This window comes from Chenopodium album, chromosome 17 (genome assembly GCF_948465745.1).
Source record: "Chenopodium album chromosome 17, dcCheAlbu1.1, whole genome shotgun sequence".
Taxonomy (NCBI): Eukaryota; Viridiplantae; Streptophyta; class Magnoliopsida; order Caryophyllales; family Amaranthaceae; genus Chenopodium; species Chenopodium album.
The window spans coordinates 32,373,375-32,382,451 of NC_137850.1; the positions used below are offsets into that span (position 1 = coordinate 32,373,375).

At 36.9% G+C, this 9,077-nt stretch overlaps 1 non-coding gene across 1 annotated transcript; it reads left to right on the plus strand.

The window, feature by feature from the left end:
* Window positions 1–8,607: 8,607 nt before the first annotated feature.
* On the plus strand, window positions 8,608–8,714 carry LOC145590418 (small nucleolar RNA R71). The gene has a single exon (XR_014102020.1). It is a non-coding gene; the product is annotated as a small nucleolar RNA R71 (small nucleolar RNA).
* Window positions 8,715–9,077: the final 363 nt, after the last annotated feature.

The window sequence follows — 9,077 nt, forward strand, 5'->3', positions numbered from 1 at the left end:
GCTGCTTCTCGCTACCAACAGCACGGCGTGCCAGCCAACAAGCAGCAGCAGCCTCGAGCTGTGCGCGCCATGCATGCCGCTGTGTGTGGCTCGGTTGGCCGTGGCATGGCTTGCGCGAGCTCGAGCCTTGTGGTGCGGGGTATGCTATATATGTATATATTCATCTTGGTGCTTGATAGGGGTTATTAGTGTGCGTAGACATTGCTTGCGAAGCAATGTGGTGCAATGAACTCGCGCAACATGGCCATCATGGGCCATGACTTGGTGTGTGAAAGTTCGCTGATGTGGTCGATGTAACGCGTAAGCGACATCGTAAGTCACTCCCACGTTCATTGAGCAACAATCGGTTGTGCGAGTAGTGAGCACTCTAAGTCTTGGTGCTAGGCACTTAGACATTTTGGACTACGCAATTTTGTATTCTTTTGCCGTTTTAATTATTTTGGTTTTAATTATTTTAATTAAATTTTGAGGCTAGGCCTCGGTTTTGAGCAGCATTGGCAAAATTTTGGGTTTACCAGCTTAATTAATTTGATTAATTAAGATGGATGCGGAATTTAGTGGGAGCTTCAATTTTTAATTGCGCTAAATTACATAATCGGTTAAACAATTTTAACTAGTTTTAATTGGATTAACGACCTAAATTAGTTACTAGTTTACGCGTGTTTGTGAATTGTTACTTGTATATCGTTGTAAAATGCATGGGCCATTCACAAATAGTGAATGGATGAATGGAATGTATATTCCCCCGCAGGTTTTACAAAAATGGCAACTAGTGGGGCCCGATTAGGATAGAAAATATGGACTGCGTTCCGTGATGTATTTTTGTAAATCTAAATACGGTCTGCGAACCGTTGAGTATTTTTGTACCTTAATATTTAGATTAGTCCTAATCGTACATACTAGTTTTTGCTTAATTATGGTCATGACTTGAAGATGGAGGTTCTTGGAAGACGAAGCCATGAAGTTGCAAAAGACGTCCCATGAAGACTCAAGGGGTCATGCTAGTTGCCAAATGCATCTTTATTTATGTTTTCGATATATATTTATGATTATATATATGTGAATTATATGTTAGATGCATGTTTAGGATTTCGAATGTTGTGATGATTAATTAAGTTCACTTAAATCAACCAACATAGAAACCCTAGGTCCCTAAAATATTGAGTTAAATTGCCATTCCAAAACAACACTTATCGACCTATTGAGAGTAGTGATGGGCTACGCCAAAGCGAGGCATCGCTATTATTCCCTAGGATATGTAAGGCATACCAGGTATGCAAGTTGGTTTTGGTTATACTCAATGATATGAGTGATGGAGTCCTAACTTGTCGTGGCAAAGTGGATAAGTTGTTGAGAGAGCATTAGATGCAACGATTTATCCAACCAAGAGTGGCTTGGAGCCATTAGCAAAAAGTTTCTTAGCTTAGAAGACTGAGTGTGAAGACAAGACAAAGCATGCTTAATCACTCATTGTTTCTTTGGATCTTGGAATCACCTTATTCTCGTCAAATGGGGAAAAATTTAATGCGTGGATAAGAAGCTTAATAAGATTGAAATTTGCATGAATGCTTTTTAAATTTCAAACTTATTATGTTATTTTATTGATAAATGGTTATACTTTGCACTTATATTTGTAGAATTCCAAATCAAACTATATTATTTTCCGTGATTGGTAAAGGAAATCTTTGATAATAGTTCTCAAAGGAAGGAAAGGCATTTCTAAAATACAATTCTCATAAATGACTTTTATAAGTCCGAAAGGACGGTTGGACATCATGTATTCAAAATACTAGGTAGTTTTGATAAACATGAAGTATTGAGTTGGAAACTCCAAATTGTCAATGCTTGACAACCAACATATCTTTTCGCTTTATACGCTAGTGAGCACAACTCATTGATGTATTAATTCAAGTATAAATTAAAGAAAAAGATGGAACTTTGTTATACGGCGCACTAGATGCTTAGTCATGCCTAACAAAGTATAAATGTCAAAGACTCTTAAAGAAATGGTTCATAAAGATTATGAGATGAAGTATGATAAGAAATATAGGAAACAAGGAACAAAGAAAAGGAATTAGATTCCATTTCTACTAAAGAGTTCATGTTAACTTAGCAAGTCATTATCTTCACAAGCATCAAATACTGCTTGAGTGTTACACTTTGAAAGTGACCTCAAACTATTGAAGATAAGCTAAGTTATTGACTTACAAGTTTAGAATGAAGCAAGAAGAGCTACATCAGTTGTAAGGTCGTATGCTTTGTTTAAAGACCTTTTAAGCTAAGGCTGGAACAAATAAATGGTTATTGTGTTCCATAATCAGCAAACAATCTGTTAACACACGGAAAGACTCACATCAAAGTAAAGAGCAATAGTTGCAAATTTATTTGAATGGCATGGTTGTCTAAACCATGAGTCAAGAATGCTTGATTATAAACAAACATTTTCCTAACATGAAAACTCACAAAGTTCAAATCATAGGCATGATTTGTGTTCCGAACATCTTTAGCAATGTCACATTAACAAGAACGTACTCAAGGCTATATAGGCTCTTGACAACTGATTGATACGGAATCATTCTAAGACAAGCAAGTCTTAATTGTTAAAAACCGACAAAGTAAAGAGCTATTGTTCTTGGTATAGACAATTGACTTCGAAAGCTAAAGAGGATTCAATTACTTCAACGTTTACGAAGAATTTGAAAGAATATGGCTATATTCATCAAATGTGAACAAACTGACCTTGAATGGCTCAAGAGTTCAATGAAGTACAGAATCCACCTGGAAAGATATCAAAACGTCTAGATTATATCAAGCGATGTTTGCTTGAGCCAAGAGTGACCATCACAAAGTTATGAAATTGAAATTTTCATACATATCTCCACAAAGAACATAGTGTGTCTTCACGGAGACCTCGATGCCATTTAAAATTGACTCGAACAATGATGGATCACATCCCATCCTATAAAGTTCTTAAAGATTTGCACAAATGACCAATGTTACACTAAACAAAATGTTAGAGCTAAGAAAGGACACCATATTCAGTTATGGACAGAATTAACTTCTTAACGTCTTTTCAAGTATATGTCTAAAACTCTTAGCCTCAGTGGGAGCTTGACAAGACAAAGTTGTATCTCCTAATCAAAAGAATTACCTAAGTCATCTAACTAAAGTAGATAGGGAAGTAGGGTCGAACCACAGGGAAACAAGTCAATTTATTCCTAATTAATTAAAATAATCTAAATTATTAAGTAACCAAATTGTTGTTGTAAAAAGAATTAAAGTAAGGAGATTAACGTAAGGAGAAATCAATTAATAAAGACCTAGGGTATAGGTTCACCAATAAATAATATTCCAGGGTAAAAACACAATAATCAATCATCAATGCATCAATTAATCAGATAATAAAGGGCTTTCGCTACGTATTACAATCACAGAATTATTCTACCGGTATTAAATCGCATCTCTCGAATCTTGAATTAACCATTTATAAATTAACCTGCCTATTGAAACTAAGCCTTAACATCAATTCTCATCTTTCGAATCTCGAATTAATATTGCTAAACTCATAAAAATTAAATCTACGCAAATCTAATTGCATAACATTAAAACAATCAATAGGAAATTAATCAAGCATTGACAATCAACAATAATAAATTACCCCTTCATATTATTTATGGATCCCCACAAACCCGAGAAAGAAAACTACTCACACATAATTAAATCTAAACTAATTGAAGCAAATAAACAAGACATAATGAATCAAAGAAATTAAAATACTGAAAGTAATAGAGAAGAAATCGTTACCTAAGTTAACAAAAATAAAGGATTGAATTAAACCAAGAGTTGTAGAGAGAGAAAATAAGAGAGAAAATAATACTAAGAGTTTAATTAAGGGGAAAGAGAGAAAAGTTACAGAGAGAAAGAGAGTAATAAGTAGTGTTAAACTCGCTTAACAAAAGCGTACTTATATTAAGCTAGAAAATCCTAAGTTAAAACAAAGTAAAACGACGCCTATTCTTCTTCCAGAAACACGCGCCCGGTCGGGCAGCAGCTCGCCCGGCCAAGCCCGCCTTTTTCATCAAGTGCGCATCTCTCGCGCCTAGTCGGGCGCGAGACAGGGCGAAGAGCTGCCCATTCCTTCTTCCACCCCGGTCGGGCGCGCCTTCGGGTAAGGCCTTACCTGGATGAGCGAATTCCTTGGTCTTCAAATGGACTAATGATTGGGCCGTGATACTTAGCCCAATCCAAATTTCCTCCAAGGGGCTTGAATACTCGGTCCATAACCTCGGCTTCTTCAAAGTCAAGCCCTTAATCACCGGTTTGATGACTCTAACTGGCCTTGGGCTACGAAAGATGGTCGTGCTCTTCTAATGCTCGTAGTTGCTCCAAATAATCCCGGGAAAATGCTCCAAGTGTGCAATTTCCTACAAAACTCAACCAAAACTACGAAAACACTAGGAGACACAAATTGGTAATAAAAGTGGCTCTAAAGATCCAAAAGCACTACTAATTATGACCAAGGGACGGGGGTAAATCACTATACAAAATAGACATATCATACTCCCCCAAGCCAAACCTTTGCTTGTCCCTAAGCAAAGAGCTCATAAATGAATAAATAAAACATGCCTTACCCCAAATAATCAAAATCAAGAACAACCAATTCAAGGCAAATCTAACAAACATGCTTCAACATCAACCAATCTCATCCATCCAATCACTCATCCTCCCTAACAATTGTCAAATAGAGCAAACCACAAGAGCATATAGAATTCAAGACTAGTGCTCACACACTCAACTCTGCTTTATGTGGCGAGTTAAAGATGTACTCGATCGCTCTCCATCCCAACCCCTTTATATGTGAACAATAACCCCCCAACTCACACTCTCGTGTGTTTAAGAAAACATGCACTCTACCTAATAGTCGACTCGGAATATGTCAAATCATTTCTTGCATTGATAAATAACTAATTTCACTTTCACAAAACTCTATGCACAAAGTTCGGAAGGTCTTTAAAGCTTGTAATGTAAGGCTTAGGATAAAGGGTAGGATAAATTTTAGAAAATGTGAAAGTAAAGTAATGCTTAAGGGAGCCAAAATCCTAATAAATCCCAGGGTCAAAAATACATAATGACCAAACATCTCCAACATACTCAACTCCACCAAAAATTCACCAAACAATAATCTAATCTTAACAAACATTCCCAACACTTACAATTTCACTCATAAAAATATGATAAGGTAAAACTTGAGTGAATAAACAAACTTTAAACTATCAAACTTGATTTTTTTCTTTCATTGAAACTCATTTTTTTCCTTTTGATCAACCTTATATTGGAACATTTGAACATTCAACAATTTTTCTCTTTTTACTCTTTCTTTTTCTTTTGAAGTTCACTTATTTTTCACTTTTTTTCCCTTGAAACTCTTTTTATTTTCACTATCATGCTTTATTTTTTCCAATAAATTCAACTTTCAAAACCATCAAAAACAAAACACAATCAAGAACAAAACAACTTCTCAACACCCACCCACATTGTGCAAACAATAAGCACACAACAAACTCCCCCACCTCACTCACTAATAGCTCCCCCAAACCAAGCTTGGGACTAGTAACCAATGGGGCAAAATCGGCTTATAATGTGGCTAATAAACAACAAAAGGTCAAGGCAACAACATGGGTAGGAAGAAGGGAACAAATGTATCCAATATCATTAGAAGGCCACCTAATAGAATGAACGCCTTCGTCCTCCTCAATGTGCATAATAATGAGTCATACAAACATCACTCAAAGTTAACAATCAATACTCAAATTCATTGACATACCAAGAATTAACACACAATTCCTAACGAAATCAACTAGTCAAGCACTATATTCACAAGTAGTTGGGCAAAATTGACGCATGTTAGGGCATCCAAGCAATCAAACATCAAATCATGGCTACCTTATCCATAATGTTCATCATCATATACCAAGAATCAAAACAATTTTTAAATATAGGGCACAGGGAAACATGATTTACAATTCATTGGAACGTATTTTTGGATTTTTTTTTATTTTATTTCTCAAAGCAATAAAGACTACACAAGAAAGCAATAAATCTATTCTAAATACACCAAAAACAAAAAGAAAGATAGAAACCATACCATAATCCGAAAACTCCCCCAAGCCAAAATCAGACAATGTCCTCATTGACTCAGGGATTAGCCTAGCGCGGCTAAACGAAATCTGGCTTTTAGATAGACAAAAGGTAAAGAAAAGATAAAAAGAAAAGAGAAAGAAAAAGAAGAAAAAAAGAAAACACAACGGGGAAAAGGGGGAGGCGCGCCTAGTCGAGCGGCTTTTTGCCTGGTCGGGCGAATATAGGGACAAAAACTTGCTAACCTCACGCCCGATCGAGCGGTTCCTCTCCCGGTCGGGAGATTTTGTGTCCTCGATTTATCTCTTTTACGCGCCCGGTCAGGCGAAATTTGTCGTATACGGACCTCTTCTCGTGCCCGATCGGGCGGATGTTTGCCCGGTCGGGCGAAATTAAGGCCATAATCTTCTTTCCTCTCGCGCTCAGTCGGGCGCGACTTCGCCCGGTCGGGCAGAGCCTCCACAGTTTGAATAGGGGATTCGTCAATACTACTCGCAAACCTCTGTGGCCTTATTAATTTGCCTTAGTTCTTCACTTGATTAAGCTATTGTCACTCGATGATGTGGGAATCTCATTACGAGCTCAGTTGTTATAACCTGTTCACCTGTCTGCACTTTCTCATCTTCAAAACCAAACCCTTCACAGTACAAGGCTCTTTCTATTGCATTAACTTTCTCTTTCCATGTATTAGTTTTTCCTGTAGAAGATGTAACACAAGATACCGCCTCTAAGGAATCTTTATCAAGAGCTTGGGGCTTATTAGAACAATTATCATCAACCACATTAATGCTAAAACACTTCTCCTCTATCATGGGGCCTTTAGGGGCATTATTCAAATTAAAAATGATATTATCATCCCCTATTGATAGTGTCAGTTCACCACTTTTCACATCTATAATTGCTCCTGTAGTATGAAGGAATGGTCTACCCAAAATAATTGGAGTTTGCAAATCTTCCTCCATATCAAGAACAACAAAATCAACAGGTGTATAAAATTTACCTACTCTAACAGGAAGATCTTCTAAAACACCTAAAGGGTATTTAAAAGAACGGTCGGCCATTTGTAGAGTAATATTGGTAGCTTTTATCTTACCCGTATTTAGCTTAGAGCACACAGTTGATGGCATAACACTAACACTAGCACCCAAATCACATAATGCATTATCAATCATCAGATTGCTAATATAACAACAGATAGAAAAACTACCCGGATCTTTTAGTTTAGGTGGAGATTTATTTTGTAGTAGGGCACTACATTTTGCAGTAAAAGCGAATGTCTGTACCTCACTAATAGATCGTTTCCTAGTCAATATTTCTTTCATCAACTTTGCATATGTACGATTTTGTGCAATTAACTCTGTGAAAGGAACTGTTACCTGTAAATTTTTCACCATCTCTAGAAACTTACCAAACTGTTTATCTAATTAAGTCTTCAAATGTCTATTGGGGAATGGTATTTTAATAACTGGTTTTTAAACATCGCCACTCATATCTTGAGTTGCAACCTTCCCTAGAGTTGTACCCTACAATGTATTATCAGAAATATTAGTACTACTCTGGAGCCCTGTAGGGCTAGTGTTAGAGTTATTAGGTATAACATAATCAAGATTAGCAATTTTCATTAAAACAAGTTCATCATCTTTGGGCATATGAGGCCCATCATATTGTGAACCACTCCTCAAGGTAATTGCAAAAGCTTGATCTGTAGGTTGTACTAACTGCGATGGTAGGGCTCCCTGCTGGCGAGTCTGTAGGGTAGAGGATAGCTGTGCAATTTGATTATCCATGAGTTTATTATGAGCTATGATTGAATCCATTTGAGCATCCCTACTCTCCATGTGATTTTGCATATTTCCTAACATCGCCCTAATTTCTGACAAAGCAGGGTCAGTAGGTGGAGGAGTATTTTTCTAGCTAGAGTTGGGATGGTAATATTTCTGTTGTGGTTGTTGTGGTGCTTGTTTTAGTGATTGTAGTGGAAGTATAGGGTTTTGCACATTGGTGCTCCGGTAGGAAAGATAAGGATGGTTCCAAAGCCCAAGATTATAGGTGTTTGAGTATGGGTCATTTTGCCTATAAGCTTAAAAGGCATTAACTTGCTCCACGGAACTCCTACAATCTTGTTCCCAACGCTCTACAATTCCACAATTTTCACAAAAAGCAACATTAGAATTATTATCTATAGCAAAAACATTAGCTACATTAGCAGTACTAACATTATCTAATTTCTGACAAATAGAGGTTAACTGAGCTTGCACAAAGGATATCGAATCAACAGTATGTTTCCCTTTGTTAGCAAAACCTCTTGGATTCCCATATTGGGAATTGTGAATTGCCATATCTTCAATAACTTGACCTGCATCGTCAACATTAAGATTCATAATCCTCCCACTAGCTGCAGAATCTAGAATTGTTCTAGATGAATTTCCAATCCCATTGTAGAAAGCTTGGATCAACTGCCACTGTGCTAAATTATGGTGGGGACACTCTCTCTACAGATCCTTGAATCTTTCCCAAGCCTCATATAAAGTTTCATCTGGCTCTTAGGCAAATTTTTGAATTGCACTTCTCAATAAAGTTGTTCTTTCTGTAGGGTAATATTTATTATAAAAATTTAAAGTAGGAGTTTCCCAGTCAGTAATACCAAGTGTAGTTCTATTCAAACCATTAAACCATAGTTTAGCTTTTCCACATAAAGAAAAAGGAAAAAGAATCTCCCTGATTTGGTCCTGCATAACCCCAGCTTGCCTAATGGTATTGTAATATTGACAGAAATCTTCAATGTGAAGATTAGGGTCTTCACCCTTAGCTCCACTGAATTGCTTTCTTTCAATCATTGTGATAAATTGGGGTTTGATCTCGAATTGCACCCCATGAAGAGCTGGAGTATGAGAAAGGTGTGGAAAATTCGTCAAGGACGGCTGCGAATAATCTCTGAG